Raw genomic sequence first — 23,460 nt, 5'->3', positions numbered from 1 at the left:
TCGACGGCTGGGACCGTCGCGTGGAACCTCTCTGCCACCGCATCACGAAGTTTCAGGATTGAGTTGGCCCACAAATTCGAGACTTGGTGGGCCAGAAACTCAATGGTGTGGGTGCCCGAGAGAAGGGAGGTCTCCAGGGCCTTCCTGGTGCTCTCCTCAGACAAATCTTTGGATCGCAACAGGATGCCAAGAGATCCCAGCCAGATGTCAAGCCACGAAGTAGCCTGCATGGCACACTTCGCGACCTTCTCCTGGCTTATGATCTCTGTCGCCGAGAAAGTCACTTGCCAGCTAGTCTCTCTCTCAAGAGGGACTCCCTTGGTAAGCTCTTCCACAGAGTGGTGCAGGGGAAGAGCTAAACAAGCCTCATCCGTGATCTCGAAGTACCTCCTCTGTTGGACGCGAGGAGGCGGGAGGAGTTTGTTGCCAGCCGTGGAACGGCTGGATGAGGCGAGCTCGGAGAACTGGCCCTTGACCTTATCCCTTGCACTCTTCACCCCTTGGGACCAGGGCAAAGCTGCACTGTCCTTAGCGGGTTTCTGAGTGCCAAAGACTCGGTCCAGGACCGTGTCCTTGCCCTCGCGAGGAGGAATCTCAGGATCGGGAATCCTGTTGAGATGCCTCATCAGGGTCAGGACTTCCCAGAAGGCATGCTCTGACTCTTGTGGCTCCCCTCCTGGAGAACTGGCAGCGAAGTCTCCCGTCCCCAAAGGCTCTTCTTGGGGGGACACGTGGACGTTCTCCACGGGTCTTGTAGGTTCTGGACGGATCCTTGAGGATGACTTGGGGACTGTCTTGGAATCCTTGGGTTCCCTCCTGGGAGGAATACAGGACTCCAGCAACGACGTCTGAGGGCTCTTCTCTGCTCCAACCTGGGACAATTCTCCAGCGCGAGGTGGGGTTTCTCCCATTGGTGCGAAGGGAGAACGCCTCACCTCGTAAGACTCCCCTGAGGACGGAAAGTGCTCGTCCACGGGAGAGGGAGAAAACGTCTGGGGGAGAGAGGGAGCCTTCCTCAAGGATGTCCGAGGAACCAGCTTGACCCTCGGAAAAGTTACCACGGTTTCTACTCCTCTCTTTCTCTTCAGTGGGGTCAGAGCCGCCAAAGTTTTGAGACCCATCTCAGCGAAGGCAGGTTTGACAGCCTGCACGACAGCTCTGATGAGGGATCCAAACCATGGCTGCTTACTGAAGGGAAGGGGATCAGGCAATCCTTTGGAGTAGACACGACTGCTGACCTGCCTGGAAGGAAAGGGAAGAAGAGGAAGGTTGGTTCCTGGACCCATCTGGTGATTTCCTTCCCTCCTGCGAGCGCGCTGGTCTGCTCTTGCGGGGGAGGGGTGACGTGAGGATGACCTGGCTGCTCTCGTTCCTGTAGGATCGTGCGGTGGCTCGCGCAGTACCTCGCGTTGTGCCTCCCAATGAGAAACGCGCTTGGGATCGCGCTGGCTCTCGTGCGATAGTACCCTACTAGAATCGCGCTCGGGCGATCGGGCGAGTGGGGATGATGGCGCGGGCGAGCGTTGGCGCGCGGGCGAGCGTTGGCGCGCAGGAGAGCGATGGCGCGTTGGCGCGCAGGAGAGCGATGGCGCGTTGGCGCGCAGGAGAGCGATGGCGCGTTGGCGCGCAGGAGAGCGATGGCGCGTTGGCGCGCAGGAGAGCGATGGCGCGTTGGCGAGCAATGACGGGCAGGCGAACGATTGTGCGTAGGGCGTGTAGGCGAGCGACTGCGCACAGGTGAGGGTGCACGCGGGCACGTAGGAGATCTCAGAGATGGCAAAAGGGTGCGTTGGCGAGGGATGGCACGCAGGCGATGGAGTGCGCGGGCGCTCAGTAGATCGTTGGCGCGCAGTTGCGCGATCTGGAGAAGCACGAAGCGCAGGTGGGAGTGCAAGCGTTTGCACGCACGATGGAGATTGTTCGCGAGCGCGTGGGCGCGCAGGATCTCGGCGAGCGCCCACGCACAGGGGTGTTACCCCTAGCACGTGGGCGTGCAGGAGGGCGCACAGCAGGAACTGGTGTCTGCGCGCGATGGCTGATGAGCTGGCGGGGTCCTATGGCGCATAGGCGAACGCTTAAGAGAAGGAGAAACTCTGTTCTTCCTTCTTGCGCCCAGATCCGGAGATCGTGGGCGAGCAGGCGAATGATGGCGTGCAGGTGAACGCTGGCGCGTAGGAGATCGTGGGCGCGCAAGAGATCGTGGGCGTGCGGGGCGCGCAGTTGTACGCTGGCGAGCAGGAGAGCGATGGCAAGCAGGAGAGCGATGGCGAGCAGGAGAGCGATGGCGAGCAGGAGAGCGATGGCGAGCAGGAGAGCGATGGCGAGCAGGAGAGCGATGGCGAGCAGGAGAGCGATGGCGAGTAGTCTCAGCTGCAGAAGGTCTCTAGGGCGTTTGCTCTGAGGATGAAGTTCTGAGCAGAGAGGACTTCACCGCAGGTGAGCGCTTGCGCGCATTTGCGCACAAGCGCGCAGGAGAACGTTGGAGCGCAGGGGATACCTGGCGCTTAAGGGACTTGCTCACATTGTAAGAAAGCCTCTTTTGCCCCGAAGGGACCGGTGCCCGTTGGATAACGGGATGCGTGGGCGCCCAAAGCGCGTCAGCAGCCAGGAACGGAGACGGCAGGTCCGAAGGTCTGGTAGGCGAAGGACAACGATCAGCAGAGAGGTCCAAGGATGCAACTGCAATGGTCGGTGCACAGCGAGGAGGATCCTCTGCGGGGGACTGCGACGGGGAAGAGCCAAAGAGGATACGTCCTCTGGGGACGGCAGGCAGACCATCGTCAGTCCTCCGAAGAGGAGTCTCTGTCAGTGAACTCCCCCGAGGGGGAGGATCACCTGCAGGAGAGACCGTTGGACTTAGCTCCTCCCTCGAAGGATGTTCGGAGGGAGAAACTAAGCCTGCAGCTGCATCGGGAACCAAGGCAGGGGTTTGACCTAACTCGTCGGAGGCCCCTGCCACAACAACGTCGACGATAGACGGATGGTCAACCTCTGCTACCCCCGGTGACTTTGACAGCAGCCCCCAACTTGATTATGTCAAACAGGGCTTCCCTGGAGGGCGAGCCCTTAAGCCCCAAGGAAGCCCAAAGCTGCAACAAATCATCATTAGCAACAGTGTTAATAGATAAATCCTCCCCCGGGGCAGGAGGAGGAGCTGCCTAGCTATGGGAGGCAACTCCCTCTCCCGAACCCCGAGGTCGGTCAACAAAAGAACTGCCTACGCTACCACTCGACGGCCTCTCGGAAGAGACCGATCGAGCGGGAGCTTCGGAGGAGGTTCGGGCTATGGAAGAAGAGTCCTTGGAATTTCTTTCTTCAAGGAAACCCTTGAAGGAGAAAGATCCCTTTTGGACTACTACTTCCGGCGTCGGGAAAACCTCTCCCACTGGGAGGTAGACCACTCCCTATACTCACTACACACTTTGTCTCTATCACACCGTTGGCCCCTGCAGAATGGACATAAGGTGTGAGGGTCCGTTTTGACCGCCGACATATATGTACCACAAGGGGAGTCAGGTAATCCGGGGCACTTCCGCATAATGGTAAAGGCCAACTTCCAAGCACACACTGCAAGAAAAAGCAAAAAAGATTAAGGCTGTCAGTAAGCGAGGGTGGGAGCAGACACGTCTGTTCATCACCCGAGCCAAAAGCAAAGTGAGCTACTCACCGGTGTGTGAGGGGGGGAGCTACCCCTCCCCCAGAGGGGGTAGTAAACCCTCGTTAAAAATCTAATGGCTCGTCATTTCAGCTACGCCGAAAGTAATACTCTAATTAAATAGCATGGTTTGTATTCCGGTTACAGAACAAAGTATGATTAGGTGGCGCCGGCAGCGTGACAGCGTGCCGGGCGCCGGCAAATCTCCATCAAGGGGGAACCCTTCCCAGCCATCAGACAATGTGGCATAGGGATAGGGTGAAACCTCGAGATGATGGCAGATCGCCGGCAAGACGCGGCCCCCAACAGTCGGCAAGCAACCGGTGAAAGTATTCCAATATTTGACGTCAATCAATGAGAGAGAGGATACCGGGTTAAGCTGACGGCTGTCCCCGGCAGCGTAGGGTGACAGTGGACCGGCACTGATGAGATATAGAGAAAGGATAGGAAAAGAAAGAGGGAAGGGCAGTAGTTCACTACCTAACCTCCTCATCTGCCGGAAGGAGTGTTCAAATAAAAGGGAGAGGGTGGCAACCTTTCATCCAGCCGCAACAGAGCCGGCAGCCGGCTGGAGTTGCGAGTGGCGGCCCAAGGGAGGACCGAAGAACACTCTAAGATGGAGAGGTCTTCTGCCAGCAGACCAACCTGTCATATGCTATCCCATAGTTCGACTATATACGGGAAGCCTAGCAGTTCAGGATAACCAACGAAAAGACCGAGCCGACCCCACAACCCGCCAGCACACGGTCGAGTTGTAGGACGGTGGACAGGGGTGTGATGGCTAGGCCAACACTAAAGGACAGAGGGGGGAGGGGCGAGGGTCCTGAGAGGGAGTGTAGGGGGAGGGGCGAGGGTCCTGAGAGGGAGTGTAGGGGGAGGGGCGAGGGTCCTGAGAGGGAGTGTAGGGGGAGGGGCGAGGGTCCTGAGAGGGAGTGTACGGGGAGGGGCGAGGGTCCTGAGAGGGAGTGTAGGGGGCACTAAAGGACAGAGGGGGGAGGGGCGAGGGTCCTGAGAGGGAGTGTAGGGGAGGGGCGAGGGTCCTGAGAGGGAGTGTAGGGGAGGGGCGAGGGTCCTGAGAGGGAGTGTAGGGGGAGGCGTGAGCCCACACCGACACTCCCGGGGTGGGGGTTCTGTTTCAGTACCACCACTATCCCAGGTGTAGGAAGAATTCATTCTCCAGCCTAGGGTAGGTTAGCACAGTGAAGGTACAGCACTAATGTACCGTCCTAAACTATAAGAAACAGAATCCCAAGGCCTGCCTAACCTAGGCTAGGGGACAAGTCCCCAAACCAGGGAAGGCAGGTGTAGGACAAGTCGCTAGGCCACAGGGAGGAAGGGTCGTAACCCTACCAGGTGTGGACTAGGGGGAAGGGCAGAGCCCACCCACCTTCACCGACCAGCAGAGACCAAGAGGAGAGTTCATTCACCTAATGGGGTAGCCGGGGGCGAACGACTGGTACTCTGAGGTTCTGTCCCAAACTCAAAGCTCATGTACTATGGCTAAGAGTGGGGAAAGAAAATCCTAGCCTAACCTCACTTGAATAAGATTCAAGGCAAGGAGAGCTAGGACGTAGCCACCTTGGATAAGGTAACTGGGGAGGTGAGAAAGTATACAAAAGCCCTATCGTTAGGTTAGGGGCAAGGGAGTCAACTACCAAGATCATCGAAACCCCTTGAATACTTCCTAGAAGGCGAAAAAACGTGCAATCACTGAATCTTATATGTATAAATGCCCAACATCTTCATTTGTAATTTAACACTAGGAACACTTATTATATCATGCATGAAAGTAAACAGAAAAACGCCTGGGCTATCGAGCCTAGGGGTTAGGCTAGCAATCTAGCATACGAATTCGGCTACCTACATTCGCCGAAAATGAATACAATCGGCATACTATAACTAATTCCTAGCAATGAAGACTAAATAACTAATGCTGATGATTAGTTATAAGACCGGGAAGGTTGTTCTGGCAAACTAATAAAGCATGCGAAGCGAACAACAGCGTCGGCGTCATGACGCCTCCGATCAAGGCACAGCTCCGCCACAAAACACAGTATTTTAAGATAAAAAGACATTACTTTACGGCCAGAGCTGATTTATACAATAAAAGAATATGGTACTCAACTTTCCAGAAGAAGGCGAGGCAGAAGATTGCGACATGACGAATTACTTAGCGAACAACAGGGAAAAAGCACCTGGTCATAAACGCTACGTAAGAAGGAATGGGGAAGGCACGCAACAGTGACGTCAACCAAGATGGCGGCGGTCATGACGTCACCGAGTACCGTAACAGTAACGAAGGAGGAGAACTTAGTAACGGCTCCTCCCATAAATTGCCACTCTTCCCCCTCGAAGCACTAACGCTATGTGGGGTGCAGATAGCTATGTGGCGTGTCAAGCATACGTCCCGTTATTATACGATATCATAAAGGGAAACCTTATGGGTACTCGCGCCAGAAGTTAGAATTCTGTGAAACCTTTAGTTTAATTCTCTGGGAATATCTACTGTAGTCATATATACCCTCAGGAAGCTACTGAAAGAACCTTACATCAGGACGACATGGCTTGAGCCCAAAAATTTAGCTTTAACTCTTCCTGAAACACCTGCCTATTAGCTCATACCAGTAGTACCTGGCTATTAGCTCCTAATACTAGTGCCTGGCTATTAGCTCCTACTACTACTACTGCCACCTGGCTATTAGCTCCCATTACTGTTACTACTACCTAGTTATTAGCTCCTACTACTTTTACCCCTTGGCTATTAGCTCTTATTACTACTACCACCACATGGCTATTAGCTCCTACTATTACCACCTGGCTATTAGCTACTACTACTACTGTATTACCACCTGGCTATTCGCTCCTACTACTACTATTAACAACAGGCTATTAGCTCTTACCACCTAGCTATTAGGTCCTACTACCACCTTGCTAATAGCTCCTACTACCACCTGGCCAATAGCTCCTACTACCACCTGGCCAATAGCTCCGCTACTACCACCTGCATATTAGCTTATACTACTACTACCACCTGGCTATTAGTTCCTTCAACCACCACCTGGGTATTTGCTCTTACTACTACTACTACTACTACTACCACCTGGCTATTAGCTCCTACTACCACCACCAACTGGCTATTAGCTCCTACTACTACCACAACACCTGGATATTAGCTCCTACTATTACTACCACCACCTGGCTAATAGTTCCTACTACTACCACCAACACCTGGCTATTAGCTCCTCTACTACTACTACTACTACCCCCTAGCTATTAGCTCCTACTACTAACACCTGGCTAATAGCTCCTACTACTACCACCACCTGGCTATTAGCTCGTACTACTACTACTACCACCACTGGCTATTAGCTCCTACTACTAACACCTGGATAATAGCTCCTACTACTACCACCACCTGGCTATTAGCTCCTACTACTAACACCTGGCTATTAGCTCCCACTACTACTACTAATAGCACCTGGCTATTAGCTCCTACTACTACTAGCACCTGACTATTACCTCCTACTACAACTACTACTGGCACCTGGTTATTAGCTCCTACTACTACTAATACTAGCACCTGGCTATTAGCTCCTAAAACTAGCACCTGACTATTAGCTCCTACTACTACTACTAGCTATCAGCTCCTACTGCTACTACTACTAACACCTGGCTATTAGCTCCTAGTGCTACTAATAGCACATGGCTATTAGCTCCTACTACTACTAGATCTGGCTATTAGCTCTTACCACCTGGCTATTGGCTTCTACTACTACTAGCACTTTGTTATTAGCTCCTACTAGAACCTGGTTTATCTCCTACTACAAACACTTGGCTATTCCCTCCCAGCACCTGACTATTAACTACTATTAATACTACAACTACCATCTGCTATTAGATCCTAATAGCAAATGATTATTTCCTACTAGCAAATATTTTTTATTGCCTACTGGTAGTAAATGGCTATTGGTTCCTACTAGTAGCAAATAGGTATTAGTATCTACTACTAATATATCAATGAGCTTCTACTGGTAGTAGACTCTTAGCTCCTGCTAGTAGTAAATGACCTAACTCTTACTAGCAGCAAATGGTTCCTAACTCATACTAGTGGCACATGGTTCTTAACTCTTACTAGCAGCAAATGGTTCTTAACGCTTACTAGCATCAAATGGCTCTGAACACTTACAAGCAGCAAATAGCTATTAACGATTACTATCGGCAAATGGCTATTTACTCTTACTATCGGCAAATGGCTATTTACTCTTACTATCGGCAAATGGCTATTTACTCTTACTATCGGCAAATGGCTATTTACTCTTACTAGCAGCAAATGGCTATTTACTCTTACTAGCAGCAAATGGCTATTTACTCTTACTAGCAGCAAATGGCTATTTACTCTTACTAGCAGCAAATGGCTATTTACTCTTACTAGCAGCAAATGGCTATTTACTCTTACTAGCAGCAAATGGCTATTTACTCTTACTAGCAGCAAATGGCTATTTACTCTTACTAGCAGCAAATGGTTGGTATGATTTAGTTATAGACCTCTATGCATCCACTTGAGAAATGTTCCTTCTTTAGAAGAACAGCGCGAGCCAGAGAGAAGGTCCCACTGCCATAGAGATGAGGCAAGCGAGGGCGCAGTTTAAACTTGCCCTTTGTCAATGTCGTCTCAACAAAAATCAGCTGACAGCCGATGCATTGTCCAGAAAGTTGACCACCCATGACTTTCCCATTCTTTGGAAAGATAATTCACTAAACCCAAAGTCAAACAAATTATCCAAAAGTGTAAGAGAAGCAGTCGGCAAAGAATCCATTGCAAGAATGTGGGGGATCACTTCAGCACCATCCTAAATTGTATAAATGACCAAGATTCCCGGAATGAAGTGGATACCCTCATCAGTGACAATGTGGAATTTCAAAATAGCGACCATATCTCGCCAAGCAATGTATTTTAAAGGTTTAAAGGTCGCTCATGAATGGCAGAGGCAAGGGACAGTGACATTGCCCTAGCAAGCAGAACAATGCCCTAGAGACTGACCATATATGATCAGCACCCAATCCCCTCTCCACCCAAGCTAGGACCAGGGGCAGGCAATGGCTGGTGATGACTCAACAGGTAAGGTTGCAGACACTATAGGCACTACCGAGTCCGAGCGGTACTCGAACCCCCGTCTGGCGAACACCAGGCAGACGTGTTACCAACCAGGCCTCAACAACCCCTATGCGATGCTATCAAGAAATTACTTGGTAACAAGGCCTCAGGCTTCAATGGCCTTCCCGCAGAGGCTTTCACATTCTGCCACTCTATAATTTATATTCTTTTTGCTACTCTACTGAATATCTGTATAATTCACTAACACCGTCCGGAAACCCTTCTACTTGTCCACTTAATACCTCGCATAAAAAACAAACTAAGGGATGCAAGTGACCGCAGAAACTAACGCCCCATTGGCATCAAGACAATTTCATCGAAGATATTTGAATCTTTTATTCCGTTGCCTTACAGCTTTCTTCCACAAGGCAGACAATCAATTTGGTTTGAAGACTAACCACTCAACTGACACCTGTATATACTGTATATTCTAAAGATATTAAATTTCTATATATCCTCGGCTCCTGTCTACTTATGCTTTGTAGACGTGCGGAAGGCATTCGACAGAGTAAACAATCAAACTTTGAAAATACACAAAAGGGGAACTCCTCTACATCTCATCGGCATTTTATATTGTTGGTTCTCAACACAGTAGTTCTGAGTCTAGTGGGGCAATGTCCTATCCCAACCATTCGGTTCATCTAACGGTCTCTGGCAAGGAGGCATCCTTTCACCATATTCATTTAATGTGTACACAGATTTGAATGTCAGGCCGAATTCAGTCCCCATTGGTTGTACGGTTAATTAAAACCCTGGACAGGTAAACGTGTAGCGTATACGCTACCGTCTATAAGCGCAAAACCACTTTTTCACTTTTGCGCCGCTTGGGTTCGGCTTCCGAGTGGAAATTTACCCAGTACCGGTTAGTTAGACCAGTGACACAGCCGAAGGAACAACTGCCATTGTCCTCTCTCTCGCCGTTTTTTTGGAATTCACCATTTTTGTTTTTCCTGGTAGCGTATCTGCTACATGTTTACCTGGTAAGTGACTGTGATTGATTTTCACAAGTTTCACAATATTGATTACAATATATCTCTATGAATAGTGTTTTGATACTTATAGTGAACATTGATAGATGATTTGAGAACATGATACTAATAGTATATTTGATGTAGGAATACCATCTAATATTTAGCAAATATTAGTGTGTTTTTTTCTTCAGTTTTTAGCCTAGGAGGTTCATCTTTCAACTGAAAATGCACTGAATGTAGCCCAGAATGGTTAGTATTCATTATTTTCTGTTTTATCTTAATATTTTCTACAATTCTAGCAATAATTTTCGGATATTATAGGTCACAAAATGGAATAGTATAAATATGAAGGAGAAAAATTCATTACCAGCGCTAGTTATATTTTTTGAAAATTTAAAAAATAGTTTTAACTTATTTTATATCAGGATTTTCAAATATCTTATTTATCTATTATTCAAATTTTATGTACACAATTTTCAGCAGTCTCAATTTATAATTTATATTAGAAAAAAAATATTTTTGTCATATGTAACTTTTTTCGTTACTAAAAATTATCCCCCTTTTTTTTAATTTCCAGATTTTTCTGTTTTCAGCCTAGGAGGTTCATTTTTCAACTGAATATACCTCAGGGACTCCTAGTCGTAGATAGCTAGAATTATATGTATAAAAAAATTCTTTAAAAATATGCATTACCGGAACTACCAAGTGAAGTTGAAACGAGCGGTAGCGTATACGCTAGACGTTTACCTGTTACGTTATTGATTTAGACATTTACCTGTCCAGGGTTAATGGCTTTACCATAAATAATCTGTGCTACGCTGACAATATGGTCTTCATTTCGCCCTGAGCCCAAGGCCAACAGAGTCTTGTCAACACCTGCGGCGCATACGCTAATGAGCATGACAAACTATAACGAATCTAAGACAATGCATTTGTCTCTTTCCTAGAGTGCTCCAATTTTTAGAAAACCCACATGTTTTCCTCCAAAACCATCAGCTAGCATTTGTCTATGATTTCCCAAACGTAAGTCATATCATTATGAAAGATTTCAAGGACACATCTGACATTGAAAACAGACTTTAATTGTGCTGCCTAGGGAACATGGTAACGAGAAGATTTGCCTTCTGTCACCAAGATACCAAAAAACAGTTTCAAACTTATTGTTATAGCATTTGTGGCTGCTCACTATGGGCAAACTATACGCGTGAATCAATGAGACGTATCACAGTCACTCAAAATGACATCCTAAGAAGCCTCACTAATAGTCCGAGGCACCATTCAGCTTTAGAGATGTTTGTTGAAAAAAGATCGGATGACCTGAAAACCATCATTTGACAACCGATACTTACCTCCCGCTTACGATCTAGTGAAAAATCCCCCAATTCAAACTGCGCTTGCTAGTGTAGTCTGAATAAAATCCAAAATGTGGGAAACCTGGAGTGGGGAAGCGGTGCAGTGCATTGTATTTGTTAATCTCTGTGGGTGTGGTTATGCAATCTCTTCTTCACCTACAGTATATAACTACGTATAATCTCCAGTAATGTTATAATAATGTTACATTATACTATACCATTTACCTTTTGAAAGTCCAGTATTGCCTTCACACACCGTTCAACGACTAGACTTTTTTCATTACATATTACAGTACATTCATTATCTCCACAATTAACGTTACAGTGCAACAATTAACATCGTCATTGCTAATTTTCCACTTATATACTGCTAATAAAATCATGCAAAAGCTACTATGTTAGAGATATCCAAGGTCCATCAAAATTAACCTATACTACGCTGTATGTACCACAGCAGCAAACGATCCGCTGTCACACTGAAAAAGTGTGAAAAATTGAAAAAAATAACAATATTAATTCAAACCATAGTCATCACAGTAAAATTATATGCCACACCAAGCATACAATAAAGGACCCTATAAAAATCTGATGTACCAACACCACAATAACTTCAAGTTATGGGTTACCAACTGTTCAGAAAACTTACCAATTTGTTTCTAAAATCTTAAATTGTACCCATAATAAACGGATTTTGAGCGAAGCGAAAAATCTATTTTTGGGTAAGATGGCCATGTCGTCCTGATGGAAGTTCCTCTAAGGTAGCTTCCTAGGGTATATTACAACTACGGCGATATTCCCAGAGAATTTACCTTAAGGTACCCAGAATTCTAACTCCTGGAGCGAATATCCCTAAAAAAGACCTCAGGGATATCGTAAATATCAGCAGACGTATTCTTGACACGCCACATGGCAATCTATACCCCGAACAGAGTTAACACTTCGTAGGGGTCAAATGGCAAGAAAACGAAAACGATAAGAAAGGGGGGAGCCGTTCGTAAGGCATCTCTCCTCCCCGTTTCGTAAGCGTGCCCTGCGCCGCTCGCGGCGCCATCTGTATTCCTTGTAGCGATACACGAGGTGCTGCAGATACTGTATGTAGGGAGGGGTCCTACAGCCCTTTTCCCTTTTTTTTTTTTTTTTTAAAGGAAAAGGGGCAGGGCGGGTCCATCAGGACGACATGGCCATCTTACCCAAAAATAGATTTTTCGCTTCGCTCAAAATCCGTTTTTTGGGCTCAAGCCATGTCGTCCTGATGGAAGAAGTGTACCAGAGCATTACTGTATCTGTGGATTCTCAATACGTGCCGCACTCCTCAGAAATATTTCTTAGTCAGCTCGACTGAAAGACCTAAGATGTTACAGTTATACATCCTTTCACTAACCATAAACCATGATAGCGCTTCCTGCCCCCTACAGGGAGGAGTCCTACTAGACTCTAGAAAAGAACGAAGAGTACATATACCTATGTATGAATCACTCGCAAGCCCATACAATATAGTGGTCTCACTCTATATGAAGTAAAGCATAGTCTGTACGGAACTACAGCATCCAAAGGAAATATCGGCCAGCCCCCTGGTCGAAATTGAATTGGACAAAAAGGTTATATCTGTGTAGGAATAAACTTGCTGCCGCTACCGTCCTCAGAGAAGGATGGAGCCCTTTATGCTAAGGAAAGTATAAACCAGTGCAACAAGGCTTGCATTAAGGAACAGGCTATTATAGATATCCCCGATTAATATACATAGGCTGAATGCTCAATAACTGAAAAGAAATCAACATAGGTGAAGGAGACGCAAGGTTCCCGAGAACAAGTTTATTGATCAACAATAAATAGACATGGTTACCACAATTATATACATATGATAGGTGGATGACCAACAATTTGCACAAGTACTGTAGTAAATGGATATATGGTTATCTGAAAGAAAACAATCGAGTTACTTTTCACGTACCAAGGTATCAAAGTTAAAAGTCCATGTTACTAGCCACTGACATTGGCGTCACAAACGCTCGGCACACATGTCTGTACTTATGCTACAATCACCATAACGCCGGAACAGTCACTGTGGGCTCCCGGAGCCCTCACTTCTAGTTATAGCAACGCATATAACTATACACTCACCCTGGAATTAAAAGTCCCAATTAAATCCACTGTTCCTCGCAGAGTTAAACAGCAGGGTTAACGACGCAACCAACTGCTACCACAGACCTCTTTAGCTGCTCCACTTGCTTAGCATAGTGGCGAAAGAATACCCTGGAAGACTTCCAGCCAGTATATGAACGAAGGTGTTCAAAATCCATAAAGTTAAAGAAGTTTAAGGATGAAGCAACTTTCCTCGGATCATGATCTGCGGGTGAACTGTCAGGATCCGCTCTGCGAATAAAGTATGTAATTTTCGCCCTGAGTTGATTCAAAGATAAATTCGAGCCCGATGTTTCTCCTCTGAATGGTTGACCCCCATGGAAGTCTGAAGTTCTACGAAGATAGACCTTTAGGCATTCTACAGGACATAGAGATGCATCTTCTTTCAGAGGGCAGATTCTCCAGGGACCCCACCTGTTGGTGGGCAACTCGTTCTTAGCGAGAAACGTAGGGTCCGGAAACAGGTTCAGTTCTCCCCCATCCAGGAACTGAACGCGGCCCTCATCTCTCGAGAGGGCTACAATCTCACTAACTCTGGCCCCAGATGTTAGAGCAAAAAGGAAGATAACCTTTTGAGTCAGATCCTTCAGTGCACACTCCTCATTATCCAGTAATGAGGCAAAATGAAGGACTTTGTCTAAAGACCATGAAATAGGCTTTGGAGGAGCTGAAGGTCTAAGTCTGGCACAGGCCTTCGGGATCTTGTTAAAGATCTCATTAGCGAGGTCTACCTGGAAGGCATACAGAATGGGCCTTGTCAGAGCAGACTTACACGTAGAAATCGTGTTACCTGCCAGCCCCTGTCCGTGGAGGTGGATGAAGAAGGACAGGCAGAAATCCGTCGAGATCTCATGCGGATTCTTGTCTTTGACAAAGGCTACCCATTTTTTCCATGCTGACTCGTACTGCCTTCTAGTAGACTTGCACTTATATTCCTCCAGGAAGTCGATGCTGTCTTTCGAAATCCCGAGCCGCTTCTTCACCGCTAGGGAGAGAAAATCATGAGCTGCAGGGTCCGGGTTTTCTGTAATGAAGCGTAGACAGTCGACTTCTGGACTTGCTGGGACAGAACTGGGCCCGGGAGTGGCAGAAACTTCAGTCGTAGTTCCAGAGCCAGAGGGAACCACACACTGTTCGGCCACTTGTGGGCCACTATCGCTGCTACTCCCTTGAAGGATCTCAGTTTGTTGAGGACCCTCAACATCAGATTGTGAGGGGGAAACAGGTAGATTCTGGACCATTTGTTCCAATCGAGGGACATCGCATCTACTGCTTCCGCCAAGGGGTCCTAGTACGGGGACACATATCGCGGCAACTTCTTGTTGTCCTTCGTCGCGAAGAGGTCTATCTGCAGTTCTGGGACTTGACTCGAGATGAAGGAGAATGATCCTGCGTCTAGGGACCATTCCGACTATCGGTGTAACCCTGGATAGAGCGTCCGCTGTCACATTGCGGACTCCTTGAAGGTGAACTGCTGACAGGTGCCACTTCTTCTTCTCAGCCAGTCGGAATATGGCCAACATTACCTGGTTGAGAGGTGGGGATCTCGATCCCCGCCGATTCAGACATTTCACAACCACCTCGCTGTCCAGTACCAACCTTATGTGGATCGAGTGACGCGGGGAGACTTTCCTCAGGGTAAGAAGCACTGCCATAACTTCTAGAAAGTTTATGTGAAAGGTCCCGAATAGCTTGGACCAGGTCCCTTGAACCTTTTTTCGATGAGAGTGACCTCCCCACCCTAACTTTGAGGCGTCTGTGTGAATCGTCACTGACGGGGGAGGTGGCTGAAGAGGTACCGACCTCTTTAGACGACTGGCTTGAGACCACGGTCTGAGAAGAGAACGTAGCCGAAGCGGGACCGGTCTCTTCAAGTCCCTTCGCGCGTTTGATGCAAAGGTTCTCCAAACCCCGGCTGCATCCTTTAGCTGTGCTCTTAGCACTGGGTCTGTTACCGACGCAAACTGAAGAGAGCCCGGAACCCTCTCTTGTTCGCGTCTTGATATCCTCTCGGAAACTAGAAGTCTCTTGACAGACCCCGCTATCTCCTTCCTTTTCGACATCGGGATGGAAAAACGGTGTGACACTAGGTCCCAGTGAATTCCCAACCACTGGAACCTCTGAGCTGGAGAAAGACGAGACTTCTTTCTGTTGATCTTGAACCATAGATATTCCAGGAACTGAATCACCTGTAGGGAAGCTTGCAAGCATTCCGCTCTGGATGCTGCCCACACCAGCCAATCGTCCAGGTAGGCTACCACCTGGAACCCTTTTAGGCGTAACTGTTTGAGCGCTGCGCTCGCAAGCTTCGTGAAGATCCTTGGGGCTATGTTTAGCCCGAAAGGCATCGCTCTGAAAGCGTAAAGTTTAAGTTGTAGCTTGAATCCTAGGTAGGGGGAGAGACGGCGACTGATTGGAACGTGCCAATAGGCGTCTGACAAGTCGATGGAGACGGTAAATGCCCTCTTGGGCAGTAAGGCCCTTATGTGTTGTAACGTTAACATCTTGAACTTGTGGTTCACTATGAACTTGTTGAGTGGTGACAAGTCCAGAATGACTCTGAGTTTCCCCGAGTCTTTCTTGGGAACACAAAACAGCCTCCCTTGGAACCTGATGGACTTTACCCTCCGGATCACCTTTTTCTCCAACAGTTCTTGAATGTACTCCTTCAAAACGGGGGTGGAGTGTTGGAAAAATTGAGGGCACGGGGGCGGAGTACTGTACCAACTCCAACCCAGTCCATTTTTGAGCAGGCTGTGGGCCCAGGGATCGAAGGTCCAACGATCCCGGAAATACTGTAATCTCCCTCCTACCGGCGACACTTCACTTTGACTGCTGCCCTGCAGTCTTGCCTCCTTGGTCGCGACCACCTCTGAATCCTCTTCCCCTAGAGGGGCGTCTAGACGAGCCTCTGGCTGCACCTCTGGGCTTTGCTCGAAACGTGGTCGATTGCCCTTCGAACACTGGATTGAATGCCGGGGATGATGATAAGGCCTGGGGCACCCATTGGAAGGTGGTCGGGGTCTGGGCTACCATCTGTGGTACCGGAGGCAAAGCTGGTTGTTGCTGCTGTTGACGTTGCGGTCTGAAAGGCTTGGCTGGGCGGGAAGAAAACCTAGACTTCTTCGCCTTTCCCTTCGGTTGGGGGCCTTCATCAGGGGAAGACTTCCTCTTGAGGGACAGGCCCCACTTAAGGAGAAGATTCCGATTCTCAGTGGCTGCCTTGTCCACCACCTCCTTAACCACCTCACTGGGGAAGAGATCTTTACCCCAGATGTTGGATGAGATAAGTTTCTTTGGTTCGTGCCTCACTGTGGCCGAGGCGAACACAAACTCCCTGCAGGCCCTCTTCGCCTTGACAAAGCTATAGAGGTCCTTTGTCACCGTGGCCAGATGGATCTTGGCCATTACCATGAACATTTCATGCACCTTAGGGTCGCTAGCCATTGTCTCCATGTTTGTCTGGAGACACATCGAGGCTGCCAGACGCTCCTTTGTCTCAAGTTCCCTCCGCAGAAGGAATTCAGACAACTTAGGAAGGTTTTCGCCGAACTGTCGACCTGCAATATCGGCGTCCAACTTCCCAACCGAGAATGTGAGATGGACTTCCTTCCAGTCCTTGTTGTCCAACGGCAAGGCCAAAGACAAGGGCTTGCATTCCTCCAGGGATGGGCATGGTTTGCCAGCCTCTACCGCCTTCAGAACAGCCGCGAACCCTTTCTGCAGAAAGGGGAAGGCCCTAGCCGGAGAGGATACGAAGGAAGGGTGCTTCTTACTCAAAGCAGCAACTTTCGAGTTTGAGAAGCCCCTCTCCTTCAACGCAGACGCTAGTGAAGCTTGAGCCTTGGCGTGATCCAAGACGATCACCTCCTTCGGTTCCGTCTCCTCCTTCGAGGCCGGCTCCTTCTTCAGACGGACATAACAGTCCGGATAGGCCCCTCTGCTGGGCCAGAATTCCACCTCCTCAAGGGGAACTGAACCCAGCTTCTCCGACATGACGATCTTCCCGACCATCATCGGCATGTGCTCGGCATACCTCCACGGGTTGGCATCCGAACACACAGGAAGGTCCTTCACGTCGAGCTTCTTTGGAGGCCCACGTGACGCTGCAATCTTCTGCATCTGTAGCTCCATTGCAGCAGCCTTCTGACTATTCTCCTTCTGCATCTGCTGTATCATAACAACAATGGAAGAGAGAGCTTGTCCCAGCTCTGTTGGAAGAGCAGACGAAGTAGAGGGAATAGGTTCAGGGGCCTGAACCGGAGCGTCTGATGGCACGGCATTCTCTTCCTCCACGACGTTCGGGTCTTGATCCTCGTCCTCGCCCCCTGCGAGAAGGTCCTGTTCAGCACGGTCGGACACGTCCGACATCTTGTCGTCCAGCTGGATGTCCTGCATGGCATCCGCGACATCAGCATCCACGGGGGTCTGGACGAGAGGGATCTCCGGCCGAGGCTGGGGAACAACAGCGTCAGCAGAAGCCTTGTGAAAGAGGTACGCCCTCATCTTCTCACTAGGAAGATAAGGTCCAGAGGTGTTCTTTTGGAAACCCCTTACCCAAACACGGAGCTTCTCCCTCGCTGCGTCCCTTGACTCCGCCGACCTAGGGGATTCAAAAGCCTCAGCTAGCAGGTTAGTACATACCGAACATACCTGCGGATCCCAGTAACGGAGATCATCCTTGGAGGCTGCACAAGCCGCCTGCCTCCTACACGAATCATGTCCACAAAAGTTCTTACTGCGGACGTTGCAGAAGACGCTACCACACTTCGGATGCTCCTCCTGTAAAAGAAGAAAATTTCCATGAATATCAAGTGAATTTCAATTCACATGTATATACAAGCATGTACAAAGTATAAAGGAAAGACTCATACTTGTGAATCCCACACAATCACCTGTGGAAGCCTACCAGCAATTAAAATCAAATGGTTAGTCTCTGCTAGAATAACCAAAGAGAATATTTCCCGAGGGAAATAGGTGTAGCTCACACCTAAGGTAAGATTTTAACATTCTGGCTAAAGATGAAAAGAATTCTCTTTCCATCCCTGTAAGGCAACACCAAGTGACTGCACAAGGCAACACAAGCATGCTAGAAAATACAGTGTTGTAACCTACTATATCATGGTCTCCCCCGACAAAATACACCATACAGGGAAGTACTGATACACTATAGTACATGGGGTGGCGTGCCGGCCAGCACTTGCCGGTCAGCAACCCCCCCCCCCCCACAGGTAGGTCTCAAGTATGCAACTTAAGAACACCAAGGCGGGGGAGAACTCTAGTTCCTATGCCTGAGCCGGCCGGCAGTGGTTGCCGGTCTGTAGCTACCCGGGTGGCACCCAGCTGCCGGCCACCACTCTTAGTGGCCAGCCGACAGGGCGAGGTAACAGGCCGGCCGGCAGAGGTAAATAAACCATGCCGGCCGGCAGCCACACCAGGTAGCGCTCGGCTGCCGACCGCCACTCATAGCGGCCGGCAGGCGAGCGAGGAGACCGGCCGGCAAAGGCATATAGCCACCGCCGACCGACAGCAAGAGAACTAGAGAACACCCCCTACCCGACCGCCGGCCACTAGGCCGGCAGTCGGCAGAGGACAACACACAAGAAGACAACAGAATGGGTGCCGGACTAAGAGGCTATGTACCTCAACGCCCGACACCCGAAAGAGTGCTGAGAGGAAGGGGAGACACTAAGTCAGGCTTCCTAACCACTGCTCACTGTATCTACAGACAGCAGTGGGTGAGGGACCAAGGGAGGACCGGGCAGCACTCAAGATAACAGGGCCTCTGCCGGCCGGCACACTCTGCCGGCCGACAGGGGACCAAGTCAGCTCCCCATCCTAACCTAAGCTAGGTACGGATGTGAGAAGGCTGACACAAATGGTATAACGGAAAGGACAGAAGGGAAGGACAAAGGGTCCTGTCCAACCTTGCACTGGTTAAGGATCACCCCCAGCTAAGAAAGCCCATCTCAGCCAGGGGAAAATCCGGGGAGGGAGGCCGGCACTACTAGCTGCCTCCCTAAAACCAAAGCAAGGAAGGAATCGCTATTCCGGAAAAGGGACACATCCCGTACCCGGAACAGCAAAAAGGACAAGTCTGAAGGGTCACCGAGCAAAGGGATCATAACTACAGAAACCTTCAAAGGAGATCCAAGGAGGATAAACCTCCTATGCCCGTGTCAGACAGCAAGGGAGACTCTGCCCCACGCCAGACCAACACGGACTCAGACTAAAACACTGCTGTACTGTCCCTCTCTGAGCCAGACAAGCTGGAACAGGAAGGTACAGTACCACCCCAATATAGTTATATTGAAAATTAATTCAAATAAACCACTAGAGTTAAGCCCAAGGCTTAAGCAGAGGGAAAGGGTTTGCGCCCCTTCCCCGAAGAGAAGGGAGCAAACGGGGGGAACAATAAAACATATCAATAGCCTAAGACAACCTAGCCTAAGCACTAAGAGAATCGATTACCTAAATCATCAAAACTCACTCCAATACCATCTTGGAAAAACTCAGTATAAGCTTATGTATAACGTTGCCTAACGCTTCAATAAAATTATAAATATCACACTTGGAAGACTAATTATCATGCAGGAAGTACAAGGGCCAAACGACTAGGCTACGAGGACTTGCGTAGGCCAGCCTAGGCAAATCCTTCGCCAGGCGCTATACCACAGCATCATAAAAGAATTCCTAAATAAGCTAAGCAGCTAATTTATTAAAGCGAAAGGGGCTGGGAACGTCGCTCTTGCTAACCAAATAAATCCTATTCTAGCGAGCGACAGCGTCCAGGACGCCTCCAGCAGGCAACAGCTCTTGTATCAAAGATAACTTTTAATTACTTTAATTTTAACCAAGAGCCTACATTTATACATAAAGGAAATGGTACTCAACTTATCCGAAGCAGAAGAAGTTGGAGAAAGCATAATCGAGAGAGTAAATCCAAGATATTTGGTAGAAAACACAGGGAAAACACCGAGTTGTATAGCTACGCAAAAAGGAATACAGATGGCGCCGCGAGCGGCGCAGGGCACGCTTACGAAACGGGGAGGAGAGATGCCTTACGAACGGCTCCCCCCTTTCTTATCGTTTTCGTTTTCTTGCCATTTGACCCCTACGAAGTGTTAACTCTGTTCGGGGTATAGATTGCCATGTGGCGTGTCAAGAATACGTCTGCTGATATTTACGATATCCGAGGTCTTTTTTAGGGATATTCGCTCCAGGAGTTAGAATTCTGGGTACCTTAAGGTAAATTCTCTGGGAATATCGCCGTAGTTGTAATATACCCTAGGAAGCTACCTTAGAGGAACTTCCATCAGGACGACATGGCTTGAGCCCAAAAAAAACCTTACTGTTCTCTGAATATTCCGTATCAATTGTCCGTTACATTTCTTATAGATTGTTTATTTCTTCATATTCCTCTCTGATTGGGCTATTTTTTCGTAGGCACTCTTGGGCCTATGATATCTTGCATTTCCATATAAGGTTGTAGCATAGCTGCTAATAATTACAATAATCCACAGATATACAATGCACAAAAATTTGGGAGCCTTTGTATACTGACGGACAGGAACACGTGCATAGAACAGAATCCAACTTTAACTTTCCCACCTAACCTACCCTACAAACCGTGTCCTTATATTCTTACCTTAAGGGGGAGCAGGGTTAAATATAGGAGTTATGGAAGATGGTCCTTGTAAATACGGCATTCATAACATAGCTACTTATAGTAACAAATCTCTTAATAAAAAACGTCTTTATATAGCCTAAGGCTATATAAAGCAGGGAAGTACAAAAATTGAAAAACTTCAATTATAATAGCTGCAAGACCTAAACAGGTTTATTTAGGGTTCTTCTAAAATAATTTACCTCCATTAATTCACATGAACTTTACCGAATATACAGAAGGGAAAGCGTAAATATTTCGCCATAAACATAAACATGTATAAAATTTCCAGCCAACCACCTACCGTTGGTTCGTTCCTGGAGTATTACAGCCAACTCTTCTTGTTGGCACGAGCCTTTCCCTTGGGCGACCAGTAGACCACCTACCACAAGACATTAATGATATTCATGGAAAGTTAATGATTCAAAGTTTCGCGGCTTCGCCACCAGATGGCCGTAGGCGTTCACTTTTTCATTGTATTAGAGATCCTTGGACGTAATAGTTCTGTTATCACTCAACAGATGATCTCAACAACCAAAGACTATATACTGAAGGAAGATAGGAAGGCTCAGGCTTTTAAAACACAAATGAGTGTGCTATGAAAAGATGCCAGATACTCCCATGCAAAACGAATGGCTCCATCTGTTGAGCGAGCAGCCAAACATTCAGAGCTTTACGGGTATATAGGATGGAATTCGATTGTAAATTTTGCGACATTTGTTCATAATTTGCATTACTATGTCAGTATATTTTACTCACATATTCATGATATTCTTAGATTTGAGGTAACTAAATTGCAAATAATGTTTCTCAGTCTATTTTTCAGAAATTCAATAGCTATATCTCTTATGATTTAGTTAATTTTCTTGCAAATTTAAGTATTGTACAGTATATTACAAACAATTTTTAAATGTTCTATACAATACCACATTCGAATAAATTAAAACATACTGTATTTCTGATTTGTTAAACTTAGCCACAAATGCTTGTGTAGGCATACATTTAATTACAGTTTGTAGGCCACTGTAAGATGGAGAGATATTAGGTGTATAAAAACACAATTGTATTTTATTTTTTTTTATTGAAATGGAAAAGCATGATGCACTCATGTATAGTTTAGTATTATAAACTAATAAATGTATAAATGTACAATCAAAAGGATCAAAATAACACAAAATTGTATCACACACAAAAATAATCAAAAGGGGGTTGGAAATAGAAATAAGGTAGCATACAAGCCAACAAAAAATGAAAAATCAAAAGAGATTTACTGTGGATGCCTTGCCTTAATCTTACATCCAATATCAGTGGGGCTTACTCATTAGCAGCACATACTGCATGTATTATACTGTTTGTACTGCCCGTTCTTTGTCCTTAGGGAACCTGTGAAATACCAAATGAGGATCGGTTTCTTTTTGTTTATGGCACACAACACACTTGTGTGACTTCTTTACTGTCGGCGCCATGATTTCGTTTGAGTCAACTGTCATATTCTGAATATAAACAAACAGACGACAAACGATGTATACCTACAACGCCATCTGAAATCGGAGCAATCAACTATTGTGTTCACTTTGGAGTTGCCAACTAGCATATCAACATTCTATTTTGAACCTTCCTATCTTCCTTCAGTATATAGTCTTTGTACCACAAGACATTAATGATATTCATGGAAAGTTAATGATTCAAAGTTTCGCCACCAGATGGCCTTAGGCGTTCACTTTTTCATTGTATTAGAGATCCTTGGACGAAATAGTTGTTATCACTCAACAGATGGTCTCAACACCCCCCTGTAATTTTGTCTGTTCATCATATGTAATAGTCATGTCATTACCCAACTGACAGCCTCAGTATTCACTTTTGTATTTAATTAGTTCCTCGCATCCGCGTTCACTTTAATTTTATATTACTAGGAAAAGGGGAATTTTTCGTGAAATATCAATTTAAAACACCATGTACAAAGAAAATAGGGTTCTACAAATATAACAACACCGATATGGAATATTTCGACGTTGATTAAAGGCAGAAAAATGTTCTGCATTTAATAAAAGTCTTGACAATAAGGTACACTTTAACTATCTTCGGTGCCTTTGTATAACAACGGATAGGGCCTCCAACCCTAGAACACCACCCAACTTAAACTTCCCCAACTAACCTGTCCTGCAAGCCGTGTCCTTAAACAATAGTTAAAAAAAAATTACCTAAGGAGGAGGGTTAACAACCACCTGACCTCCCTTAGACTGCTATTTTATAGGGTTCTGTCATTGGTCCATAGATCCGAATTTCATAAGAGACTAGATAGTGCCAGTGTTGTTTTTGTTGCTGAGGAATATATTTAACAACCATATGCAACTTTGGAAGTAATCAAGAGTTGAAGATTGAGAGGGAAAACTCATGTGAAGTAGAAGTTAGATGATAAAGAATATCAAGATAGAAGATATTGTGAATGGAGGTAAATTAGAAACTTGCACTTAAGAGCAGTTACAGATGAAAAAGATGCTGCCAAGGACCTTTATTGA

General features: G+C 47.2%; 1 long non-coding RNA gene across 1 annotated transcript in view; it reads right to left on the bottom strand.

Moving 5' to 3' along the window:
* Positions 1-21,452, bottom strand: part of LOC137615794 (uncharacterized) — a 65,433-nt gene extending 43,981 nt beyond the window's left edge. Inside the window, exon 1 of the long non-coding RNA XR_011039261.1 lies at positions 21,246-21,452. This is a non-coding gene — a long non-coding RNA (uncharacterized lncRNA). The remainder of the gene's footprint in view (positions 1-21,245) is intronic.
* Positions 21,453-23,460: the final 2,008 nt, after the last annotated feature.

This window comes from Palaemon carinicauda, chromosome 22 (genome assembly GCF_036898095.1).
Source record: "Palaemon carinicauda isolate YSFRI2023 chromosome 22, ASM3689809v2, whole genome shotgun sequence".
In the NCBI taxonomy this organism is placed as follows: Eukaryota; Metazoa; Arthropoda; class Malacostraca; order Decapoda; family Palaemonidae; genus Palaemon; species Palaemon carinicauda.
This window is presented reverse-complemented; position numbering and strand designations above follow the sequence as displayed.